At 43.9% G+C, this 25,029-nt stretch overlaps 1 protein-coding gene across 2 annotated transcripts in view; it reads left to right on the top strand.

Annotated features, from left to right (window-relative positions):
* Positions 1–25,029, top strand: part of LOC119962662 (WD repeat-containing protein 7) — an 869,538-nt gene that overhangs the window by 7,915 nt on the left and 836,594 nt on the right. The window contains exon 2 of one of the 2 annotated variants that reach the window (XM_038790561.1): positions 4,428–4,539. The exons of the other annotated variant lie outside the window; for it this stretch is intronic. The gene's annotated coding sequence lies outside the window, so the exon portion shown is untranslated. The remainder of the gene's footprint in view (positions 1–4,427; positions 4,540–25,029) is intronic. 2 annotated transcript variants of the gene reach the window in all.

Genomic DNA, 25,029 nt, shown 5'->3' on the forward strand with positions numbered 1-25,029 from the left:
CCATCTCTTAAGGTCCTTCCTGGCATCCTCCACCAGCTCCGTTAAGTTCACTTATGGAGACCCGTTCATTCCATCGCTACCTGAATCCCCAAATACCTAAATCTATCCCTTGCTACCATAAATGGCATTTCCCCTAAATTAACCTGCCAACCCAGCTCATTCTGCGCATTTACTTGCTCCGACTGATGCACGAGGACACCAAGGTCTCGCTGACTATCCACCTCTCTGAATTTACACCCACTCAAATAATAATTTGACCAGCCATTAGCCCATCACAGAGTCTGATGACGTATTTGTCCGTCAATGGAAGGTTAGTTGCATATCAAAAGCATGGCTCTGTTCTTCTGTATAAACAGGAATGGGCAATCAGCCAAGATAACAATGATAGTTTCAAGTCTGGAAACCCGAGAGGAACTTTGTTTGAATGGCTGGGTGGAGATTACAGAGAAAGAGAAAGACACTGTTCCGAACAGTTGCAGGATTTGGAAAGCTATGGAAATCGAACAGAGGACATGAAAGTTGCCACCAAAGCAGGCTTTGGAAAATTATTCTGAGCAAATGTCCCTAACAAGGAAAATTGCTTTGTAAATGCAAGTATTAGAACATATAGAACATAGAACAGTACAGCACAGAACAGGCCCTTCGGCCCTCGATGTTGTGCCGAGCAATGATCACCCTACTCAAACCACGTATCCACCCTATACCCGTAATCCAACAACCCCGCCCCCCCCCATTAACCCTACCTTTTTAGGACACTACGGGCAATTTAGCATGGCCAATCCACCTAACCCACACATCTTTGGACTGTGGGAGGAAACCGGAGTACCCGGAAGAAACCCACGCACACACGGGGAGGACGTGCAGACTCCGCACAGACAGTGACCCAGCCGGGAACCGAACCTGGGACCCTGGAGCTGTGAAGCATTTATGCTAACCACCATGCTACCGTGCTGCCCATTACCTTGTCCTCACTGCATAAGCAGCATGAGCACGGAAGCACAAGTGGATAGCACTGTGGCTTCACAGCGCCAGGGTCCCAGATTTGATTTCCCGCTGGGTCGCAGTCTGTGCGAAGTCTTCACGTTCTCCCCCTGTCTGCATGGGTTTCCTCCGGGTGCTCCCGTTTCCTCCCACAGTCCAAAGACGTGCAAGTTAGGTGGATTGACATACTAAATTATCCTTAGTGTCCAAAAAGGTTAGGAGAGGTTATTGGGTTACGGGGATAGGGTGGAAGTGAGGGCTGAAGTGGGTGGGTGCAGATTCGATGGGCCGAATGGCCGCCTCCTGCGCTGTATGTTATATGAGAGTGATGTGGTTATTTTAAATGATGTTTAATAGGAACTAGTGTGTTAAGGGTATGGAACTCCATCTGTTAGTGTTTAGAACTGAAGTAAAAGTTTAAATATTGTTTTCATTTGTTTTGTTTTAACAAAGTTTGTTGTAAAATAACCAATATGTCTTTTATTATCACTCCTGGAACAAATACATCTTCCCGCACCATGTTAAACTTAAAAAAACGTATGGCATCTGGTCCAGTGAATTAGCCACTGTTGAGAGCTGACCAGGCATCCGTAACAGGTGTTATATTTTGTTTTGTAATGTCACTGTGAGGCATCTTGGAGTTTTCTTCCATTTAAAGAAGCTACGTAAATATCAGTTATGACGTGATACCATTCCTGGTAGTCCTATATCCAAATCCATAAGATAGACAATGAACTCAGTCCCAAAACCTTGTGAAGTACTTACTACAACACCCTTCCAACTTATGTGTGTCACTACCCTTGTCTCAAACACTATTTCCTCCATTCTCTTCAAATTGCTGGTATCTTCCTAATTTCATACCCCTTAACCTTCTATAAGGTACCTGGTCAAATGCCCCTCAAAGCTCATGTGCACTTAAGACATCATATCTGTTACTTTCTCAAATAAGTCTGCTTTCCTTTTACTTTCCAATTGTCACCTTTTTATTGTCCTGTCATTCCTCAATTTCTCCCTTGGTTTTGTATTTATTTCCAATTCACTGTCTCTCTCTCTTCCTTAATTTTGTTTTGAATGTTTCTTCTTTTCCTCATTTGCAGTTCTGTTCCGATATGTCCCCTTTCCCATTGGGTTCTTGTGTAAGAGTCTATCCACTACAGAAATAATGGCGACTCCAACCCCATACCACCCAAATCTTCCTGACAGTAGTTTGGCAATGGCAATCGGTTTGCCAATGCTACTTTCTTATGCCATGCTCAAGCTCTGCATTTCTAGTTGGGATTTCTGATCCTGGTTTCTCCAGAAGTGCAGGGCACACAATCCCCAAAGAGTTTCATTGTTTCACCGTAGCACTGGAGTGTCAGGGAGGACAGGCCATGCCTCCTTTTTATAGCATCAGCTGTCTTATTCTGGTAAGTAAGATTAAATGTTTCAAAGCTTCTTTGAAAAACTACGGAGTGAAGGTAAAAGTGTTGGTGGTGGGGGCAATGGGGTGGCTTATGGGTGACATGGGTAAGGAGGCAGGTGGGTGAATGGATGTGTCAGGGTGTCGGGGGTCAGGATAGGTTGTCAGATTACAGGCCAGTCAGATCAGGTGAGGAGGGGTGTCAGATAAGGCGGGTTGTGGGGCTTGTTGGGTGGGGTTGGGGGCCAGTCAAGTGGTGGAGTTGGGTGGTCAGGGGTTGGAGTTGGTTGGTCAGGGAGGAGTTGGAAATGGTTGGCAGGTGGTGGGGTTGTGTCAGGCTGTGCTGGGCGGTCAGGGGGCTGGTCGGGGCTAGTCAGATCTGGTCAGTGGAGTCAGGTGGTGAGCTCGGGTTGGGTGAATTGGAGGGGTTAAGGGTGATTTGTCTTGTGGTGGGGGTGAGTTAGGGGCTCTGGGGTGGTGGGAGTGGGGGGGGGGGGGGGGGGGGGTCAGTTCTGTAGTTGGCCTGGAGTTGGATGAAGATTTTTTTTGTCTCATTTTCTAGATAACGATCCAGGTAATTAAATTGTAACAGTAGAAAAAACCTTTGACTCTTTACTGAGAGCCCAGGAAGGAGGGAAATTACCCATTGTAGTTTCAGACTTCCTGGGCAATTCCAACTGAATCAGTGCATTTGGACTTCCGAGAGGGTTCCGAAGCACACCTTTCAGTGTAAGTCTGGTTTCTGACTGTCTGGAATCAAAAGATTTGCTGGCAGTGTCGCCTTTCTGATGAAGACCTGAAATGCATGCAAAAGATCCGAAGAGACGTTCATAAAGTGTCTTTATTTCTTTTAAATTTTATGTCTTGGAAATTTCAGGCAGTGTTTGTTGATGCCACCTGCAACTCATCTGGCTGATAGTTGCAGTTTTTGAGTTAGTTTGCATCCTAATCCTGCTGCTTGGTGAATAATTGTTCACCTTTTTGAGACTAATATTTCTCCTATTGCAATAAGCTCTAAATTTTGCTTCTCAGAATAATAGTGGGTTTGGTAGATAATTCTCTTGAAAGCTATATGTATGGTAAGTCAACTGAATGCTGTTCTAAAATTTAGAATAAAATTCAACATTCAGGAATCCCATTTCTTTGGTGCCTGCATTGCAGCCAGTATTATTTACTTCTTTGACCTACCTGGTCTCTTCACGACCAATTGCAGGAGGACTAGGTAAACATGGTTTACAACAGGACATTATAAACTGCTCTCTTGATCTTAAATACCGTTACATAGTACAAGGAAGATTTTGTAGCTATTTGATCGCATTTCTCATGCCTTTGAATAAGTAAATGAGAAAAAAAGGATGCGTTTGAAACTATCTGAATTGGGAAGCCAATTGGATCACAAACTATGAACCTCTGTTCTGACATCCTGAAATGTTAATTTTGTTTCTATCTCCACAGATGCTGACAGACCTGCTCAGTACTTTTAGTATTTCTATTTTGCAAACAGATTATGTAATCATTATTACATTACTGTTTGTGGGACTTTGCGGTGTGAAAATTAGCTGCCATAGTTCCCATATTGCAATCGTGACTCCACTTGAAAAACAGTCAATTGGTTGTAAAGTGCTTTGGGACAGCCTGAGATCATGAAAGGTGTTGTATAAATGCAGGGTGCGAATGGCTCACCAATCTGAAACCAGTTTATTACTCCACAGATGTTGCCTTTCTGACAGCATTTATGTATATATTTAAGATTTCCAGCATCTGAAGTATTTTGTCTTATACCTATTTGCATATTCAAAGCAGCCTTGAATGATACATGTTCTTTTCTTTCTTCCAAGGGTAAATATGCCACTTGTTATCGTGAATGAGATTGAGGATCTGAGCAGCATTGAATAACATTTTTTCCAATTTGTTTTATTTTTTAAACCTAAAATCTTTATGCTGGTTGATGTATTTGTTCAGTGCATTTTTCTTTAGACTATTACATGGAGGTGGCTGGTGACCTTTGACTAGGTACTGACCATTAGTCATTTCATTCCTATAGAGAGACCAGCTCCATTTGTTAGAACATTGATTGGTACTGAGAAGTTGCAGCGTCCTTCATGCTAACACTCCAGGTTTTTGACGACGTGAAAGTCTGACTCCAGCGGGAGCAAGTAAGTGGCTGATTCTGACTTGGGAGTTGCACATGTGTTTTCTTCGATGTCTGTGTCAAATGCGTGTCATTTTTATAATTTTGCTGCTTGGTGTGTGAATGCACATTGAAACACAACCCTGAATTGTAATTTTTATTTCAGATATTTTGTGATTAAAATTGTCAAAATATTTCTGCTGTCAGCTAATTAATTGAAGAGATTGTTGAAGCTATGCTGTCAAATATCAGATAACTTATCTTTTGTGGAAATGTGGAATATTGTAAATTGTGCATGGCGTACTGGTACAACAGTGGCTTTCTTAGTCGATGAGTAATCACATCATGAATTTAATTTCAGTTGATAAATCTGGAATAACAAGCTAGTATCCATAATTGTGATCATGAAGCTGTTGGATGTTGTATAACTTGACTGGTTTACTATTGTTCTTCAGGGAAGGTTATCTGCTGTCCTAACCTTTTCTGATCTATATGGTTCCAGATTCACAGCAGTGCAGTTGATTCTTGTCTGTCCTCTGAAAAGGCAGTGAAAGCCAGTTAGTTGCGTTCAAGTACTCCAGATATTCTTAAGAATAAAATCAGATGGACCACCCACCATTAACCTGGGCACTGAATTTGGACATGACAAAGAGACTTGTTGAGTAACGTGAAGTCCACTTCCTAACATTTGATGCCTAAGTTAGGAAACTTCCCCATACAGGTTTCAATTTGTGAGCACGGCCATTAGTCAATATCCCAGAACCTCTCATCACCACCCCTCCCAAAGGTGACACCATACAGAAATGACCTTGGGAATCCTCAACATTGACTCTGGATTCCCTGGAGTTCCATGCCATCAGGTCAAACTCGGACAAGGAAATCGCTTGCTGGTTATCAACTCCTTCCCTCCACTGATGAATCAGTACGCCTCCATGATGATTAGAACTTCAAAGAGGTACTCAGGGAACCGAAGGCACAGAGTGTATGTTGGATAGGGGACTTCAATGTCCATTGCCAAGAGTAACCTGGCAATACCACTACTGACTGAGCTGACTGAAGGATGTACTTGCCAGACGAAGCTTGCAGCAGATGGTGGGAGAACCAATTTATGGGATAAACCTAGGTTCTCTATCTATCTGTTGCAAATGCATCTGTCCATTCCAGCATTGCTATTAGTGGCTACCACACAGTCCTTGCGGAAACCAAGTTCCGCCTTCATACTAAGGATATCCTCCATGATGCTAGTTGACACTGGGATTGATTCAAAACTGATTTAATGGTTCAAACTAGGTTTATGTAAGGCCGTGCACGCCAGCAGCATCAGCAGAATTGTATTCCAGTATGATCTGTAACCTCATGGTATGGCACATCACTTATTCTCGCATTACCATCGAGCCAGTCGACCAACCCTGTGCTTCCTTCAGATTTCCAGCATTTGGAGCATATTTATTTTGTACCCTTTGAAAGAATATGAGTTGCTATATTGCTGGTAGATAATAAATCCATAAATCTGGTAAGCAGTATTAGTCCGAGGATATCGTATGAATCTCCAACTCCTGATAGAAAACAGGATTAGAATTTTACCATCCATGTGCAACATTTATTATTTGCCTGAAGTTTTGTTTTAATTATCCTTTTATTACCCAGTGCATTAACAGATACATGATACAAATAAATGAAGTGACAACATTGTACAACATGAGTACGTTGTTAACTAATTTCCTCTTTCTTGAGTCTCCAAACCAATGTCGGGTCTGGATATAAGAGCTAATGTCACTTTCTCAACACATCTATGAGAACATACCTAATATTGTGCTGTCATGTTCTGCTTGTAGGTCCTCCTACCAGGAGATTCTCTGTCATGCTCATCTATCTTATACATCCATTATAGCTTGTCTGCAGCTGCTCTGTGAAATATGACGGCACTGTTGTTTCACAATGCCAGGGACCCAAGTTCGATTCTTGGCTTGGGTCACTGTCTGTGCAGCGCCTGCACGTTCTCCCCATGTCTGCATGGGTTTCCTCCAGGTGCTATTGGTTTCCTTCTACAAGTCCCGAAAGACGTGCTTGTTAGGTGAATTGTACATTCTGAATTCTCCCTCTGTGTACCCGGACAGGCGCCGAAGTGTGGCAACTCGGGGATTTTCACAGTAACTTCATTGCAATATTAATGTAAGCCGACTTGTGACACTAATAAAGATTATTATTATTACGTGGGTTTGAAGCTGTGCCAGCATTTATTGTCCATCCTAATTGCCCTTGAGGGACAGTTAAGAGTCAACACATTTCTGTGAGTCTGAAGTCCCATAAAGGCCAGACCAGGTAAGGATGGTAGATTTCCTTCCCTAAAGGGCATTAGTGAACCAGATGGGTTTTTATGACAATCGACAATGGTCATCTCGCGACTTTTAATTCCAGGTTTTTATTGAAATCAAATTTCACCATCTGCGGTGGCAGGATTTGAACCTGAGACCCCAGAGTACTCTAGATCTCTGGATTACTAATCCAGTGACAATACCATTACGCTACCGCCTCCCCTACACCTCGGTCTGCTGCCCTCTACTTTGCCCTGTAGGAGAGATCTTTAGCTTTTCAGCTCTGATCAAATGGCTGCAATACTGGCATTTTCTTTTCTGGATGTCACTTTTACTTTCTGCTCTCTTGCAACTTCAAGCACCTTTTTTGTCGCACAACCTGTACATTAAATTTTTAGCATACGTCTCAGCACTCATATTTCAAAGGCCTCTATTTTCTACCACATATTGTCCAGGTTTCTGAGACATAGAAAATGGATAGAATGTAGCATCTTATGAGGTTTTGTAGTTAACACATCCTTCATCTTCGCAAAATTACTTCTGGTTATCTTATCTTTTTTTGACTTTGGTATTGCAACAACCATCTGCTGTTATCATCTGTTCTAAGTAGACAAACTTACCTCCATGTTCCAGTGTAACACCATCCACTTCAAACTTCACTATAATTTGCCAATATATTCCTTCTGACTACCATTGTTTTTGCCTTTTTGATGTTCGTAAGCAATTCATATTCTGAGCTTCTGGCTTTTGCTTGATCTACAATATTTTATTGGACCTCATTTTGAACTAAAGTACCAGAGAAAGCATATTACTTCGACAGTTTCAATCTTTATGCATGCAGATAAATTTTTAAAAGTGTTGCAATTGATCAAGTTGCTCTCAATACGATGTATTTAACAGCAACATAAGGAAAAGAAAACAAAGACTTGCATTTCTGACAGGAGTTTCTCTTCATCAAACCTGTCTCTTCCCCTTAAGATATTTGAAACTTCAGTCCAATCGCCACTAACTGTCAAAATGGCAGGGAGTACAGCGGCAGTTTGTATAATTCTCCCTTGTACTTGAACACTTGGAATTTAGGTGTCATTAGGAAAGAGAATCATCCTGGTTATCTTTTGGAACCTTTTACAGCCCAGTCAGAGGATTGACGTTGGAGGTTAGGTACATGTACCTTATTCCCAATGCATATTGGGATCGGAAAACAAGAACACATTTCTTTTAAAGCATCATGCTATCAACACAACTTTGCCATTAAGTTTTATTTTTTTCTGTTTTTATAAATTTCGAGTGACCAGTTATTTTTTGCCAATGAAGGGGCAATTTAGTGTGGTCAATCCACCTACCCTGCATACCTTTGGGTTGTGGGGGTGAGGTCCATGTAGACACGGGGAGAATATGCAAACTCCACACGGACAGTGACCCGGGGCTGGGATCGAACCTGGGTCCTCGGCGCCTTGAGGCAGCAGTGCTAACAATTGCGCCACCGTGCTGCCCTGCCATTTATTTTTTATGCTTCCAATATCTCATTATTGGCAGAGGTGAGGAGGAAAGGACAGGTGGGCAGGGGTAACTAGTACTTAATAAATGTTGATCAGATAGCTCGGGAATTGCTGAATTTGTGCTGATGTCATAATTCTGTCAAGTTGGACACCACTTACAATTGCAAATAATGAGGAAGGGAGGTATAGCTAAATCTGGTTCTGGCAATGAGGTGGGCGAGGTGTCTTGACTGACAGGAGGGGAACGTTTCAGGAATAGTAATCATATTTAATAATGATCGTAAGATACTGTGGAGAAAGACTGGGAGCAATCTACAGTGGAAAAAAAAACATAATTAAGTGGGAGAGAATCCATTTCAGTCAGCTGAGAATGGACCTGTCTGAGTAATTTTTTATTCTTTCCTGGGATGTTGATGCCGATGGTCAGCATTTATTGCCCATCCCTAATTTCCCATGAGAAGGTGGTGATAAGCTGCTACCTTGAATCACTGTAGTCTGTGTGATGTAGGTCCATCCACTGTGCTGTTAGGGAAGCAGTTCCAGGAATTAAGGAAAGCCATCAACAGTTAAAGGCAAATCATGTTTAGTAAACTGATTTGAATTTTTTGATAATATAATAATAATCGCTTATTGTCACAAGTAGGCTTCAATGAAGTTACTGTGAAAAGCCCCTAGTGACCACATTCCGGCGCCTGTTCGGGGAGACCAGTACGGGAATTGAACCCATGCTGCTCGCATTGTTCTGCATTGCAAGTCAGCTGTTTAGCCCACTGTGCTAAATCAGTAGACTTCAAGAGGATATGCACAGGCTGATGAAATGGTTGGACACGTGGCATATGAAATTTAATGTAGAAAAATGTGAAGTGGTGAATTTTGGTAGGAAGAATGAGGAGAGGCAATGTAAGATACAATTCCTAAATGGGTGCAGAAACTGACAGACCTTGGGGTAGAGGACACAAAGGTGGGGGGAGGGTGAGCTTTGAGATGAATGCAGAGATGCTCCAGTGTGATTTAGTCAAGCTGTGAGTGGGCAAATGCTTGCCAGATGCAGTATTATGTGGATAAATGTGAGGTAGCAAAAACAGGAAAGCAGATTATTATCAGAAAAAATATTGATTGGGAGAGGGAAATGTGAAATGCGACCTAGGTGTTCTCATACACCAGTTGCTGAAGGTAAGCAAGCAGGTGCAGCAGACAGTAAAGAAGGCAAATGGTATGTTGGCTTTCATAGTGAGAGGATTCGAGTACAAGAGCATGGATGTCTTGCTGCAATTATACAGGGCCTTGGTGAGGCCACACCTGGAAGATTGTGTGCCGTTTTGGTCTCCTCATCTGAGGAAGGATGGTTTTGCTACAGGGGGAGTGCAACAATTCCTAGGATGTAGGGGCTGATGTATGAGGAGAGATTGAGTCGGTTCGGATTATTTTCACTGGCGTTCAGAAGAATGAGGGTGCATCTCATTTAAATCTATAAATTGCAGGCAGGACTAGACAGGGTAGACGCAAGGGGGATGATCCAGATGGTGGCGGTGTGCAGAACAGGGGTCATAGTCTAAGGTACCAGGTAAATCTTTTAGGACTGAGATGAGGAGACATTTCTTCATGCAGAGTGTGCTGACCTTGTGGAATTCTCTACCACAGGAAGGTTCTTGAAAACATAAAATCAGATATAACTCTTGGGGCAAAAGGTATCAAAGGATATGGGGGTGTTGGAGAAAACGGGAACAATTGGATGATCAGCCATGATCACAATGAATGCTGAAGCAGGCTCGAAGGGCTGAATGGTCTGCTCCTCCTATTTTCTATGTCCACAAATAATTAAAGGTGACAGGGCAAGTTGCAAAAGTTCATAAGAGCCAAAGAGATAGGAGTAGGAGGCCATTCATCCCCTGGAGCCTGCTCTGACATTCACGGCTGAGCTGATTGTGACCTGAACAGCACTTTTCTGCCTGCCCCCCCCCCCCCCCCCCCCCCCCCCCCCCCGTGCCCCCCCAGCTCTGACCCCAATTCCTTGACTCCCTGAAAAAATCTATCACTCTGCCTTGAATATATTCAATAACGCAGCCTCGACTTCTCGCTGGGGGAGAGAATTCCTAAGCTTACCAGTCCTCTGAGAATAGATTCCTCATGTACGTCTCAAATGGGTGAATTTTCTTTTAGACTGTCCTCTAGTTTCAGATTCCTTCACAAGGGGAAGAATCCTATCAGCATCTATCTCGTCAAGCCTCTTCAAAACCTGTTTCAATTAGAACTCCAATGAATATAGGCTCAAGCTGCTCAGTCTTTCCTCTTAGGCAATCTTTTGATCCTAGGAATCAGCCTGGTGGATCTTCTCTGAATTGCCTCCAAGTTGGTCTCTTAAATAAGGAGACGAAAATAGTACAGTTGTACATTGTATTCTAGGTGCGATCTACCCAATATCTTGTGCTGTTGTAACAAGACATCCTGACTTTTATACTCCACTTCCTAACATTAAAGGGCAACACTCCATTTGCTCTACTTGGATGCCTACTTTTTGTGACTCATGTAAGAGGACGCCGAGATGCCTCTATTGCAGCATTCTACAATCTCTCTATTTGATTAGCATTCTGCTTTTCTATTCTTTGTGACAATGTGGACAACTTCACATTTTCCCACATTATACTCCACCTACCAAATTTTGCCCAATCACTTAATCTACCTGTGTCCCTTTGCATTCCCGTGTATCTGCTTCACTGTTCTCCTGTCTGTCTTTGTATTGTCAGTAAATCTGGCTACAATACAGTCATCCAAGTCATTAATATAGTTTAAGCTTCAGCACTGATCCCTGTGGCACTCCACTAGTTACAGTTTGCCAACCTGAGATCGACCCATTTATTATATACTTCACCCCAATACAATGAGCTCTTATTTATGACCTTTTTATGTGTCACCTCATCAAATGTTTTTTAGAAATCCATCTCCACTTTAATTACTGGTTCCCCTTTCTGCACCATGCTTGTTACATCCTCAAAAAGCTCAGTTTAATCAAGCACAATTTCCTTTTCACAAAACCATGTTGACCCTGCCCGATTGCATTATTATTTCCGAAATGTCCTCGTTAAAGCTATGTAATTGTTTCTAGCTTTTGGTCAATGACCGATGTTAAGCTAATTGGCCTACAGTTTCTGACTTTCTCCCTCTCAAAGAGAAATGTTAGATTTGCAGTTTTCTGATCTGCATGGATCTTTCCAGAATCTAGGGAATTTGGAAGATTACGACCAATGCAACCACAATCTCTGCAGACATTTCAGACCCGAGGATGCAAGCCATCAGGTCTTGGGGACATGTCAGTCTTTAGTCCTGTTAGATTTCCCAGTGCCCTTTATCTAGTGAGAGTGATAAGTTCCTCCTCCCTTTTGATGTTCTGGAGAGGTTAAAGTTAAAGGGCGTAACATTTGGGTGTTATAAATTGAGGCAAAGAGTACAAAAACAAGCATGGTGTGAAGAACTTTTATAAAACAGTGGCTTGGTGTCAACTGGAGGATTGTGTCAATTGTGGTCACCAAACCTTAGGCATGATGTGAAGGCATTAGAAGAGGTGCAGTGAACATTTACGAAAATTGTTCCAGGATGAGGGCTTCAGTGACGAGGATAGATTGGAGACGCTGGGATTGTTCTCCTGAGAGAAGGTTGGAAGGTAATTTGATTCGATGTCCTCAAAATCAAGAAGGTGTAGAAATGAGCAGATAGAAATAAACTGTTCCCATTGGTGGAAGGTGGAGAACCAGAAAGCAGATTTGAGGTGATTGGCGAAGGCAAAGGTGACGTGCGTGAACATTTGTTCTGTAGTGAGTGGCTAGGATCTAAAATGGACTGCCTGAGTGGGTGAAGGAGGCAGATGCAACTGTATTTTTCAGCAGCAATTGGGTACCACCTAAATATTTTTTTTTAAAAAAGGAGATTGGGACCATCTCTTGCACAGGCTGGATGACAGCCTCCTGTGATGTGACCATGCCGTGATCTCAGTTTGTTGTGATAATTCCTGGCTGTGCTTGTATAGCTTTAGAAGAAGTTATACTACATTTCGTTTTGTGTATTATTTTTGCGTGGGCAAGATTTCTGTTATGTTTGAGCTGGAGACTTTTATCAATTGTGTGTAGTCCTGTTGTGTTCCTGTTGATGGTGGTGCTGAGCTGTCAATTCCAGTTCTTGGCAGCATCCTCACCAGGAGACGAACGGTGCTGCAGTTCCTAATTAGACCAGTGCAGTGATATAGACAGTAATTCCTTTTGCACAAACATAGGATGTTTGGCCCCTCTTGGCTCGTCCAGGACAAACCTATACATATGGATTCACAGCATCTAACTGCTAGTTATGGCCCAGAAAAGATCAGCTGACTGTCGTTGAGTCAAAAACAAAATAAGCTGACTCCATTTCATAGAATCATAGAATTTGCAGTGCAGAAGGAAGCCATTCGGCCCATCAAGTCTGCACTTGCCCTTAGAAAGAGCACCCTACTCAATCACACAACTCCACCCTATCTTTGTAACCACACCACACCTTTTGGACACGAAAGGGCAATTTAGCACGGCCAATCCATCTAACCTGCGCATCTTTGAACTGTGGGAGAAAACTGGAGCACCTGGAGAAAACCCACGCAGACACTGGAAGAAAGTGCAAACTCCACACAGACGGTCACCCGAGGCCGAAATTGAACCCGGATCCCTGGTGCGGTGAGGCAGCTGTGCTAACCACTGTGTCGCCCTTATTTGAGACCTTATAAAATAAAAGTTGGCTTATTCTAAATGGAGAGCTAGTGCTATACATTTCAAATTGCAGATTCTTCTGTAGCATAAAGTATTTGCATGTTGTAAGTGATACTATGTTATTGAGAAACAATTTGATTATTGATTTTAAATGACATTATCATTGAAACAAATCTGGGTACTGGATATGTGTTGCACATTGCCAATTCAGTTTAAAATTGTGCTTTGGTTTAAGGTCATTAGAATGCAACTGAATATACTGGACACAGAAAAATCTTCTGAAGCATTTTTAGCTGGAAGTGCCAAGTGAATAATTTTGCTTGGTCTCCTTCTGAAGCCTTGACAGTCATTATTGAGCAAATGCAGTTCGATAAGTGTGACATAGCTGGGATACAGAGGATACCGACCTTGAGGGAGATAGTGAGAGACATGAGGACGATATTGCCATGCTGATCGAATGAGCGGACATTTTGTGGATGCAATTAAGTGCCAAGCTGTTTAAAGTGATACATTTTGCTAAGAGAAAAAGAAGTGACAATAAGAACAAAGGGTTAATTTCTAAAAGGGCATATGTGCACATAGGTGTTGATGGTGCCAGGTTGAGTAAGTGGTTAACAAGGCATATGGATTCCCGTGCTTTATGCATAGTGGCATAGAGTATAAAAACAAGGAAGTTATGATGAATCTTTTGTCATGAGAGTACCTTTAAGAAATTGATGTTTATCAAATAGCTGCAGTGATGTCAGAGTGTGGGTGGAGCTGGGCTGTCTGTCTGCTTTTCCTTTCATTTTTGAGCTGGCAGCTACAGTCTGTGTTCAGTTTAGTTTTCAAGTTGAAGCTGCATCCAGCCAAACAAGGTGTAATTTTGATCTCTCTCTGCATGAAAAGAATGTCTTCAGATCACTTGCTAATTTAAAAGTGATAACGGCTCTCAGTAGAGAATTTAAATCGGCTGTCTTTGTTAAAGAGGGTATTTGTCTTGGGAATGTTGCTAGGAAGGATTATGGATTACTTATAGAGTACTGTATTTTTTGGAGGAAGTATTTGAGTTGATATTTGCAAAGATGTTTATTGTGTGTTTATAAAATGTTAACTGGATTCATAGAATAAATATTGTTCTGTTTTAAAAGTACTTTGGATCTCTATTGCATCAGACCTGTAGAGGTGGGCCCTTGTGCTCCCCATAACCAAAATCTATTAAAAGTTGTGGGTCAGGTGAACTCCATGATACACTTTGGGGTTCCCTAAACCTGGCCTGTACTACTTTACGAAGCACTGGCTTGGCCTCAACTGGAAGATTGTATCCAATTCTGGTCACCACACTTTGGGAAAGATGTGAAGGCATCAAAAAGTTGCAGAAATTATTTGATAATCGTTTATTGTCACATGTAGGCTTCAATAAAGTTACCGTGAAAAGCCCCTAGTCGCCACATTCTGGCACCTGTTCGGGGAGGCCGGTACGGGAATTGGACCCGTGCTGCTGGCATTGTTCTGCATTACAAGCCAGCTGTTTAGCCCACTGTTTATGTAAATAGTTCCAGGGATGAGGGACTTTTGAGTCATTTGGATAGATTGGAGAAACAGGGGTTGTTGTTGTTGGAGAATAGGGGGTTCAGAGGAGGTTTAGTGGAAGTGTTGAACATCATGGGATGTCTTCCGGGACAGGTGTGACCTGTACAAGAAGGGCGGGTTGCATTGAAACAGGAGGGGCACCAATATCCTTGCTGGGAGGTTTGCTAGAGTCACTTAAGAGGATTTAAACTAGTATTACATCGGGGCATGAACCAGAGCGTTGTCTTAGAAGGTGTAATAACTGAAGGGGAAATAGAGAATCAAAATAAGAGAACAACATCGCCCTCAGGCAGAGCTAAAAAGGTGACAAGTGTGAGAATGAAGGTGGTCAATGCAGGACTGTGGGTGTTGTGCCTAAATGCCTGTAGTATACGGAACAAGGAGCTTGTTGCGCACTTTGAAATTGGCCGGTACGATGTTGTGGGCATCACAGAGACGTGGCTGCAAGGGGATCAGGGCTGGGATCTAAATATACAAGGAGATGTATTCTATCGAAAGGTCAGGCAGATGAGCAAAGGAGGCGGGGTTGCATTGTTAGTAAGGAATTAAGTTATATCGATAGCTAGGGGCGAGAGAGGTTCAGAAGGCATAGAATCTCTGTGGGTAGAGTTGAGGAATCGCAAAGGTAAAAAGACCATGATGGGCGTTATGTACAGGCCCCCTAGCAGTAGTCAGGATGTGGGGCAGAAAATAAATCCGAGGTATAAAAGGCATGTAAAAAAGGCAATATTACAATAATCATGGGGGACTTCAATATGCAGGTGGACTGGGAAAATCAGATTGGTAATGGATTCCAAGAAAAATAATTTGTGAAATGTCTAAGAGATGGTTTTTTTGGAGCTGCTTATGACAAAGCCTACTAAGGAACAGGCAATTCTGGATTTGGTGATGTGTAATGAGGCAGACTTTATTATGGAACTTAAGGTGAAGGAACCCTTGGGGAGCAGCGACCACAATATGATAGAATTTACCCTGCAGTTTGAAAGGGATAAGGTGGAATCCGATGTAACGGTATTACAATTAAATATGGGTAACTACAAAGAATGAGGGAGGAACTTGCCAGAGTTGATTGGAAAAGGAGCCTAGCAGGGAAGACAGTGGAATAGCAATGGCAGAGGTTTTTGGGGAAAAGCATCCCAAGGAGGAGGAAACCTGCTAAGGGGAGGACAAGATGGTTGACGAGGGAAGTCAAGGACAGCATAAAAGCAAAAGAAAAAGCATAAAAGTGACGATGATTAGTGGGATGCCAAATGATTGGGAAGCCTTTAAAAGCGAGCAGAGGACAACTAAAAAAGCAATAAGGAGTTGGGGGGGGGGGGGGGGAAGAGAGAAGATGAAGTGTGTGTGCAAGCTACTGAGTAATATAAAAGAAGATAGGAAGAGGTTTTTTCAATCAATCTATAAAAGGCAAGAGATAGGCGAAAAATAGATATTGGACCGCTGGAAAATGTGGCGGGAGAAGTAATAACAGGAAATAAAGAAATGGCAGAGGAACTGAATAGTTAAATTTGCATCAGTCTTCATGGTGGGAGACACTAGTGGGATGCCAGAGCTCCAGCAGAATCACGGGGCAGAGGTGAGTTCAGTGGCCATCACGAAGGAAAAGGTTCTGGGGAAATGGAAAGGTCTGAAGGTGGATAAATAACCTGGACCGGATGGATTACACCCCAGGGTTCTAAAAGAGATAGCTGAGGAGATTGTTGAGGCATTGGTGGTGATCTTTCAGGAATCACTGAAGGCAGGAAGGGTCCCAGAGGACTGGAAAGTGGCTAATATAACACCGCTGTTTAAGAAGGGAGCGAGGCAGATGTTGGGAAATTATAGGCCAGTTAGCCTGACTTTGGTCATTGGTAAGAGTTTGGAGTCCATTATTAAAGACGAGATCGTGGAGTGCTTGAAAGTGCATGATAAAATAGGACCGAGTCAGGATGGCTTTGTCAAAGGGAGATCATGTCTGACAAATCTGTTAGAGTTCTTTGAGGAGGTAACAAGGAAGTTATACACAGGAGGACCAGTGGGCATGATTTATTTAGATTTCCAGAAGGTTTTGTCAAGGAACCGAATAGGAGACTGTTAAATAAGTTAAGAGTTCAAGGTATTATGGGTACGATCCTGGCACGTATCAAGGATTGGCTGACTGGCAGAAGGCAGAGAGTGGGGATAAATAGGTCTTTTTCAGGATGGGAGCCGGTGACTAGTGGTGTGACTCGGGTCTGTGCTGCGACCACAACTTTTCACAATATACATTAATGATCTGGAAGAAGGAACTGAAGGCACTGTTGCTAAGTTTGCAGATGATACAAAGATATGTAGAGGGACAGGTAGTATTGAGGTAGCGGGGGGCTGCTAAAGACTTGCTCTAGTTGCATATGACGTAGCAGCATTGATGAAACGTGGCTCAAGCCAGAACAGGACTGGATGCTTAATATCCCGGTTTTTAAGGATTTTAGTAGGAACAAGGTGGGTAAAAAGGGAGCAGGTGGGTCAAAGTAAGTGGCACAGTGGTTAGCACTGTTGCTTCACAGTGCCAGTGACCAGTGTTCACTTCCCGGCTTCGGTCTCTGTCTGTGCGGATTCTGCACTTTCTCTCCGTGTCTGTATGCATTTCCTCTTGAGTGCTCCGTTTTCTCCCACAAAAGATCAAAAGATGTGCTTATTAGATGAAGTGGACATTTTGAATTCTCCCTCAGTGCACTCGAACAGGAGCCATAGTGTGGCGACTAGGGGATTTTCACAGTATCTTTGTGTAAGTGTACTTGTGACATTAATGGTATAATATTATTATTAGTCTCATAATCTTTTGAACAAGATGCAGTTCCTGAATTAGAATCTATGTGGTTGGAGGTGAACAACTAGGGAGCGGTGACTTTGTTTGGTATTTATTATAGACCACCAAATAGTGGGGAGGAAGTGGAAGAGAGTATTTGTAGGCAGATTATGGAAATCTGCAGTGTAAGAAGGGTTTATGATAGTTGGGGATTTCAATTACCCTAGGGTAGATTGGGAAAAGCGTGGAGTGTCCGGCATGGAAAGGGAGAAATTCCTGCAGAGTGTGCAGGAGAACTTTCTGGAACAGTAAATTTCCAGTCCTACTAAGGAGCAAGCTGTGCCTGATCTGGTCCAACAGAATGAGGCGGGGCAGGTGGAGAGGGTCCAATTGGGGAGCAGTTGGCAAACAGCGATCATAATATAATACGATTCAATAATACGTTGGAAAAGGATAAAAATCAATCTCTGATTAAGATCCCAGTCTGGAAAAGGGCAAATTTTAGGGGTCTAAAAGTTGAACTGGAGTAGGTTGATTAGAAATGCATTATGGTGGTTAAAACAGTGGATAAAAAAATAGGCGATTTTCAAAAGAGAGATTAATAGGGTGCAAGCTAGGAAGGTACCCATGAGAAATAAATATGTGGTATCCAAAGCTAGAGTACCCTGGATGAAGGATATTGATGATAAAATAAGGAAGAAAAAAAAGAGGTGTATGATGCATGCCAGAATAATAATAGCAATGCCGGAGAGAGGCTCAGGCTGGCATAAGAAAGGCCAAGAGGAAGCATGAGGAAGGGTGGCAGACTGCTAAAACAAATAGCAAAATGTTCTTCAAACATATTAATGGTAAAGATTAGTGAAGGTTCGAGTGGGGCCCATAAGGGACAAGCAGAGTAAACTGCTCACTGAAATGGAGGGTATGGCAGTAGTATTAAATGAGTACTTTGCTTCTGTCTTCACCAAATTAGAAGATGGTGGTGACAATGGCCCAGTTGAAAATGTGGGTGTAACAACTGAATAGTATTGTGATAGATTTTTTAAAAAAGGTGCTAAAAAGACTGACAGCATTCCAGATAGACAAGTTGCCAGGCCCAAATGGGATGCATCCTGGGGTGCTGAGAGAGGTAAGGGAATGTATTGCGGAGCTGTTAACAGAAACTTTACAGGCTCCTCTGAACACCAGGTTAGTCCCAGGGGACTGGAGGATTGCAAATGTGATGCTGTTGCTTAAGAAAGGACCTTTACCATGCTCACCAGTCAGGTACTCCATGAGCCCAGTCGTGATGTCGGCCCTAAGGGTGTAGGGGCAGTGGAGGCAGCATTTAGGGCTGGAGGGTGCTTCGCTGTGGACGCTGATCTGTCATAATCATAGGTTTACGCAAGCGTGGTTGGATACGAGGTTTAGGAGATGGCATCAGGCGGGGATTGAGTGCTTTGGGGACTTGTTTATAGGGGGAAGATTTGTGGGGCTGGAGGACTTGGCATAATTGTATGAGTTGCCCAGAGGGAATGGCTTTAGGTTCCTGCTGGTTCAGGACTTAGGAAGGAAGTTCCATCCTTTCTGGGGCTGCGTAAATGGGAGGAGGAGCTGGAAGGGGTGGTGTGGGCGGATGCCTTGCGGAGGGTGAACGTGTCCTCGTCATGTGCGTGGTTTAAGCCTCATCTAGTTCAAGGTGGTGCACAGGGCTCATATGATGGTGGCGAGGATGAGCAGATTCTTTGCAGGGGTAGAGGATAGGTGTGGGGGGGACTCTAGAATCACGTCTGCACGTTCTGGGCATGCCCAAGACTAAGTGGGGTCTGGCAGCGGTCTTGGACATGATGTCTAGATGTTGGGTGTGGGGGTGGTACTGAGTCCGCAGGTGGCGAAATTTGGGGTGTTGGAAGACCCAGGAGTCCAGGGGGGAGAGAGACCAAAGTGTTGGCCTTTGCCTCCCTGATAGCGCGGAGACGGATTTTGCTTGGATGGTGGGATTCTGAGCTGCCGAAAGCGGGAGTGTGGCTGAGCGACCTGGCAGAATTCTCGAGGCTGGAAAACATCAAGTTCGTCCTCCAAGAGTAGACAGAGGGGTTCACTCGGACGTGGAAGGCGTTTATCGATTTCCTTGAGGAGAATTGAGGGGTTGTGGGGGGGACTTAAGATGGCAAGGCGGGATGTGGCGGGATATTGTTATCCGACGGGGGTCAGGCGGGATGCGGTTGTCCATTGAGTAGTTTTGTTCTTCTGATATTTTGTGTATATATGTGAAAATTCCATGAATAAAATATATTAAAAAGACAAAGGGGCAAAGGTTAACCCCGGAAATTACAGACATGTCAGCTTGACATCAATAGTAGGAAAACTGATGGAGGCCATAATATGGGATAAGATAAATATACACTGAGGCAAAATAAGTTGATGCCAAACAGCCAACATGGCTTTGTCAAGGACTCGTGTCTGACAAATTTAATTGAGTTACATACTTATATACATAGATACATCGAAGATAGGAGCAGGAGGAGGCCTTTTGGCCCTTCAAGCCTGCTCCGCCATTTATCACTATCATGGTTGATCATCTAACTCAATAGTCTAATCCTGCTTTCTCCCCATAGTCTTTGATCCCATTCTCCCAAATGCTATATCTAGCCGCCTCTTGAATATATTCAATGATTTAGCATCAACTACTTCCTGTGGTAATGAATTCCACAGGCTCTCCACTCTTTGTGTGAAGAAATGTCTCCTCATCTCTGAACGAAATGGTTTACCCTGAATCCTCAGACTGTGACCCAGAGTTCTGGTCACACCCATCATTGGTAACATCTACCCTGTCTAGTCCTATTAGAATTTTACAAGTCTCTATGAGATCCCCCCCCTCATTCTGAACTCCAGCGAGAACAATCCCACCCTAGTCGATCTCTCCCCATATGAGTCTCGTCATCCCTGGAATCAGTCTGGTAAACCTTTGCTGCACTCCCTCGAGAGCAAGAACATTCTTCGTCCGAGAAGGAGATCAAAACTGCACACAATACTCCAGGTGTGACCTCACCAAGGCCCTGTACAATTGCAGCAACACATCCTTGCTTCTATACTCAACCTCTCGCGATGAAGGCCAACATACCATTAGCCTTCTTTACCGCTTGCTGCAATTGCATGCTTACCTTCAGTGACTAGTGCACAAGGACACTTGGGTCCCGCTACACACTCCCTTATCCCAATTTACAACCATTCGGGTAGTAATCTGCCTTCCTGTTTTTGCTTCCAAAGTGAATAACCTCACACTTATCCAAATTATACTGCATCTGCCATTGATTTGCCTGCTTGCCCAACCTGTCCAGATCTTGCTGTAGGAGCCCTGCATCCTCGTCACAATTCACCCTCCCACCTAACTTGGCACCATCTGTAAACTTTGAGATGTTACATTTTGTTCCCTCATCCAAATCATTAATATATATTGTAAATAGCTGGGGTCCCAGCACCGATCCCTGTGGCATTCCACTAATTACTGCCTGTCAATTTGAAAAGGACCCATTAATTCCTACTCTTTGTTTCCTCTCTGCCAACCAGTTTTCCATCCACCTCAATATGTTTCTCCCAATCCCATGCGCTTTAATTTTGCACAATAATCTCTTATGTGGGACTTTTTCAAATACTTTATGAAGGTCCAAATATACCACATCGACTGGCTTCCCCTTGTCGACTGTACTGGTCACCTCTTCAAAGAATTTGAACAGATTTGTCAAGCATGATTTTCCCTTCATAGATCCATGCTGACTCTCACTGATCCTGCCATTGCTTTCCAAACGTTCCGCTATAAAGTCCTTGATAATGGATTCAAGAATTTCCCCACTATCGATGTTAGGCTTACTGGTCTATAATTCCCTGCTTTCTCTCTACCTCCCTTTTTGAATATTGGAGTGATGAGCTACCCTCCAATCTGCAGGGACTGTTCCAGAATCTATAGAATCCTGGAAGATGACCAACAAAGCATCCACTCAGGCCCTGGAAATTTATCCGCCTTCAATCCCATCAATTTTCCCAGCACCATTTCTCCACTAATGTTGACCTCCCTCAGTTCTTCCCTCTCACTAAACTTTTCATTCTCCAAAATTTCTGGTATCTGATTTGTGTCCTCTTTTGTGAAGACAGAACCAACGTATGTAGTCAATTGCTCAGCCATTTCTTTGTCCCTTATTATGCATTCCCCTGTTTCAGTCTGTAGGGGGCCTACCTTTCTTTTTACCAATCTCTTTCTCTTCACATATCTATAGAAACTCTTAGTGTCAGTCTTTATGTTCCCTGCAAGCTTCCTTTTGTACTGTACTTACACCCATTGAGAGTAGTTCAAATTCTGTCAGTAACATTTTCTGACTCCAGCAACTCCGGCTATCGGCAAGCGAGTACTGGCGGTCCACCTCCAGATGGAACCCACCAGCCTCTGCCGCTCCACCCTCCCAGTCCTTTCCTTCTGTGACTTGTAGGAAATAATCTACTCATACTGACAGCCTCCCATAACACAGAATGTGAGAAGGCAAGGTGGCACAGTGGTTAGCACTACTGCCTCACAGCGACAGGAACCCGGGTTCAGTTTAGGCCTTGGGTGACTGTCTGTGTTTCTCCCATGTATTTGTGGGTTTCCTCCATGTACTCCGGTTTCTTCCCACAGTCCAAAGATGTGCAGGTTAGGTGGGTTGGCCGTGCTAAAATTATCTCATGGTGTCCAAAAGATTAGGTGGGTTTCAGGGATAGGGCATCTGTGTGGACCTAGGTAGGGTGCTCTTTCAGAGGGTCAGTGCAGACTTGATGTGCTGAATGGCCTCCTATACTGTAGGAATTCTATGAGACAGACTCATTGTTATTAAACGTAATGTACTCCCCAATGGCAGAGGATGTGCATTCACATAATCCTTTGTCTGCCAGTAATATCATGTCCAATCTCCGCAGTGGACGTTGAAAGGGACCTGGCTCTAACACCAGATCCACAAAAATGTGGGGCATGGTCTGAGATAACAATTACCGAGTACCCCGTCCTCTTCACTCCAGGAAGGAGACATCTACCCACCACAAATAAGTCAATCCGGGCATAAACTTGAACAAGCTTAAAACACAAGTTAAATGTTATGAATCAGCATTGCAGCATCCCAAGTCCTACCATCAAAACCTGAGTGGAATACCTGCCCCACCCATCGCTTCTGAAATCTTGTGTGATCCCTGATCCGCAAATGGGTCTCTTGCAGAAACACCACATCAACCGTCAAACTTTTCAGGTGAGCAAATATCCTGGACCTTTTTCCTGGTTCATTCAACCCCCTTTCATTCCAAGTGACCAGCCGAATTGGGGTCTTCCAGTTGCGCCTCCCCCAAAGCCAGTCACGCTCCCCCAAAGCCTGACAGCCATTTGAACCAAGAGGGATAATCCAGCAACTACTTAAAGCGTACAGGCACCGGGACGAACCAAGGTGGCCGCCAAGCCCCCTCTCATGACAAAAAAAAGAACAAGCTGTAGCCACGGTCAGAAACTATTCCTAATCCTCCCCGTCTCCCAACAATACCACACCCTACTAAACAATCAATCCACCACAAGGCGGGCCCAAACCCCAGACTAAACAAAAACATTAATCTTATTATCTAAAACTACCCTAAAATAATAAGCTGCAGTTACCTCACCACTCTGTTCCCGTTAGTTAACTCTTCAGCCAGCAGGGTGGCCACTGCCCGGAGTAAAGACAAATAAATAGCCATAACAACCAGCACCTTCCCCCCACCCACATCCAACTTTAATAATCAAAGAAACAACACCCATCCCACACGGGAAGAAGAAAATACAAACTTGTAGAAGAAAACCCAAAAAACCCTCATAACTACATGCCTTCCCCCATAATACAAAGAAATCATGAAGATAACAATTAACTCGCCCCCATCCCATTCTTCCTGACAAAAGGATCTACCACCTCTGGCGCATCGAAATATTAGTTCATCAAATCATAAGTCACTCTGAGGTGTGAAAGGTATACCATCCTAAAACGAACTTTACTATGCTACAAGCTGGCCTTCGCTTTATTAAATGTTGCCAGGCTTCTAGTCAGCTCCATGTCCACACCTTGATGGAACCTGAAGGTTTGACCCTCCCATCTGTAGTCCCGATGACCCTCAACCTACTTCAGGACTAGTTCTCCTGAAAGCTGTGGAACCTCCTGATGATTGACCGTGGTTGTTCGCCAGAACGGTGCTTCTGCCAAAGTGACCAGTGGGCTTGAACCAGCTTGGGAGGGGGACATCAACCCCCCCTTCCACCCCACCATGTTCCAAAACATCTTCAAGGTGTTGTCAGATGGATTTGGGGCTTCCATTCCCTCTGGCAATCCCACAATTCTAAAGTTCTGTCTCCTGGAGCGATCCCTCAGATCATCCACCTTGGCTCTCAGTGCTTTATTATCACCAGCCAGCTGTGCCATCTCTGCTTCCAAGGAGACAATCTGATCGCTCTGCCTTGATAGAGCCGTCTTTACATCCTGTAGCACCGCGTCATGCGCCTTTACCGTCTCATCAGTCTTCACCAATGCTGGCCAAATGGGAGCTAGGGCTTCTTCTATTGACCTCTGAGACGACCTGCCACTATTTCTGGAATTTCATTGCCAAAATGCCTGTTAGCATTTTGGCTATCAATGCAGTGGTCAGAGTCACAGTAGCAGTCTCTGCTGCCATTTTCTCAGCTGACTGGCCTCAAGAAAACTCTTTATTTGCTGGCTTCCTTGATCTGGATCTTCTGGGCATTTCTCTATTATCTCACCGCTTAGTGAAGTTATAACCCGAAGATCCCCCCCAAAACTGGGTGCAAAGGGCTAAAAGTAAAGCGCCCTAGTAGGAGCTGCCCTGCATCCAGCAGAGGGCAGCAGAGCAAAGCTACTGATCAGCTGTTCTGGGGGAATTTGCATACGTGCAGTGCGGTCAGCCTAAGTTGAAGGTGAACCGGCGAAGGAGACCCAAGGAGTTTGAGTGAAAGCAAGCATCCAGCAGAGGGCAGCAGAGCAAAGCTACTGATCAGCTGTTCTGGGGGAATTTGCATACGTGCAGTGCGGTCAGCCTAAGTTGAAGGTGGTTTGTGGAAGGGCTGTTGGCAAGTGACAGTTAAACCCGAAACACTTCGTGAGTGTTTTCCACCCTACTTCCTCCTCTAACCAACCCCCCCACCCCATGGTGGTTGGGAAGCGGGAGCAGGGGCCTGTCGTGAAGGTGAGTGAGTGCCTTTAAATTTGCTTAACTTTCAGTGGGAGCAGGGTTTGAGGTAATATCAGGTAAGCTCTTCCTTTCTTTTTCTTTTTCTTGTTTTTTTTTAATCTAGAGGGGATGTCAGGGAAGGCAGTACAATGCTCCTCCTGCAGAATGTTTGAGGTGAGGGATGCCGTCAGTGTCCCTGCTGACTTCATCTGTGGGAAGTGCACCCAACTCCAGCTCCTCAAAAACCGTGTTAGGGACCTGGAGCTTGAGCTGGATGAACTTCGGATCATTCGGGAGGCAGAGGGGGTCATAGATAGGAGCTTCAGGGAAGTAGTTACACCAAAGACTGGAGATAGATGGGTAACTGTAAGAGGGACTGGGAAGAAGCAGTCAGTGCAGGGACCCCCTGCGGTCGTTCCCCTGAGTAACAAGTATACC

Source organism: Scyliorhinus canicula, chromosome 3 (genome assembly GCF_902713615.1).
Source record: "Scyliorhinus canicula chromosome 3, sScyCan1.1, whole genome shotgun sequence".
Taxonomy (NCBI): domain Eukaryota; kingdom Metazoa; phylum Chordata; class Chondrichthyes; order Carcharhiniformes; family Scyliorhinidae; genus Scyliorhinus; species Scyliorhinus canicula.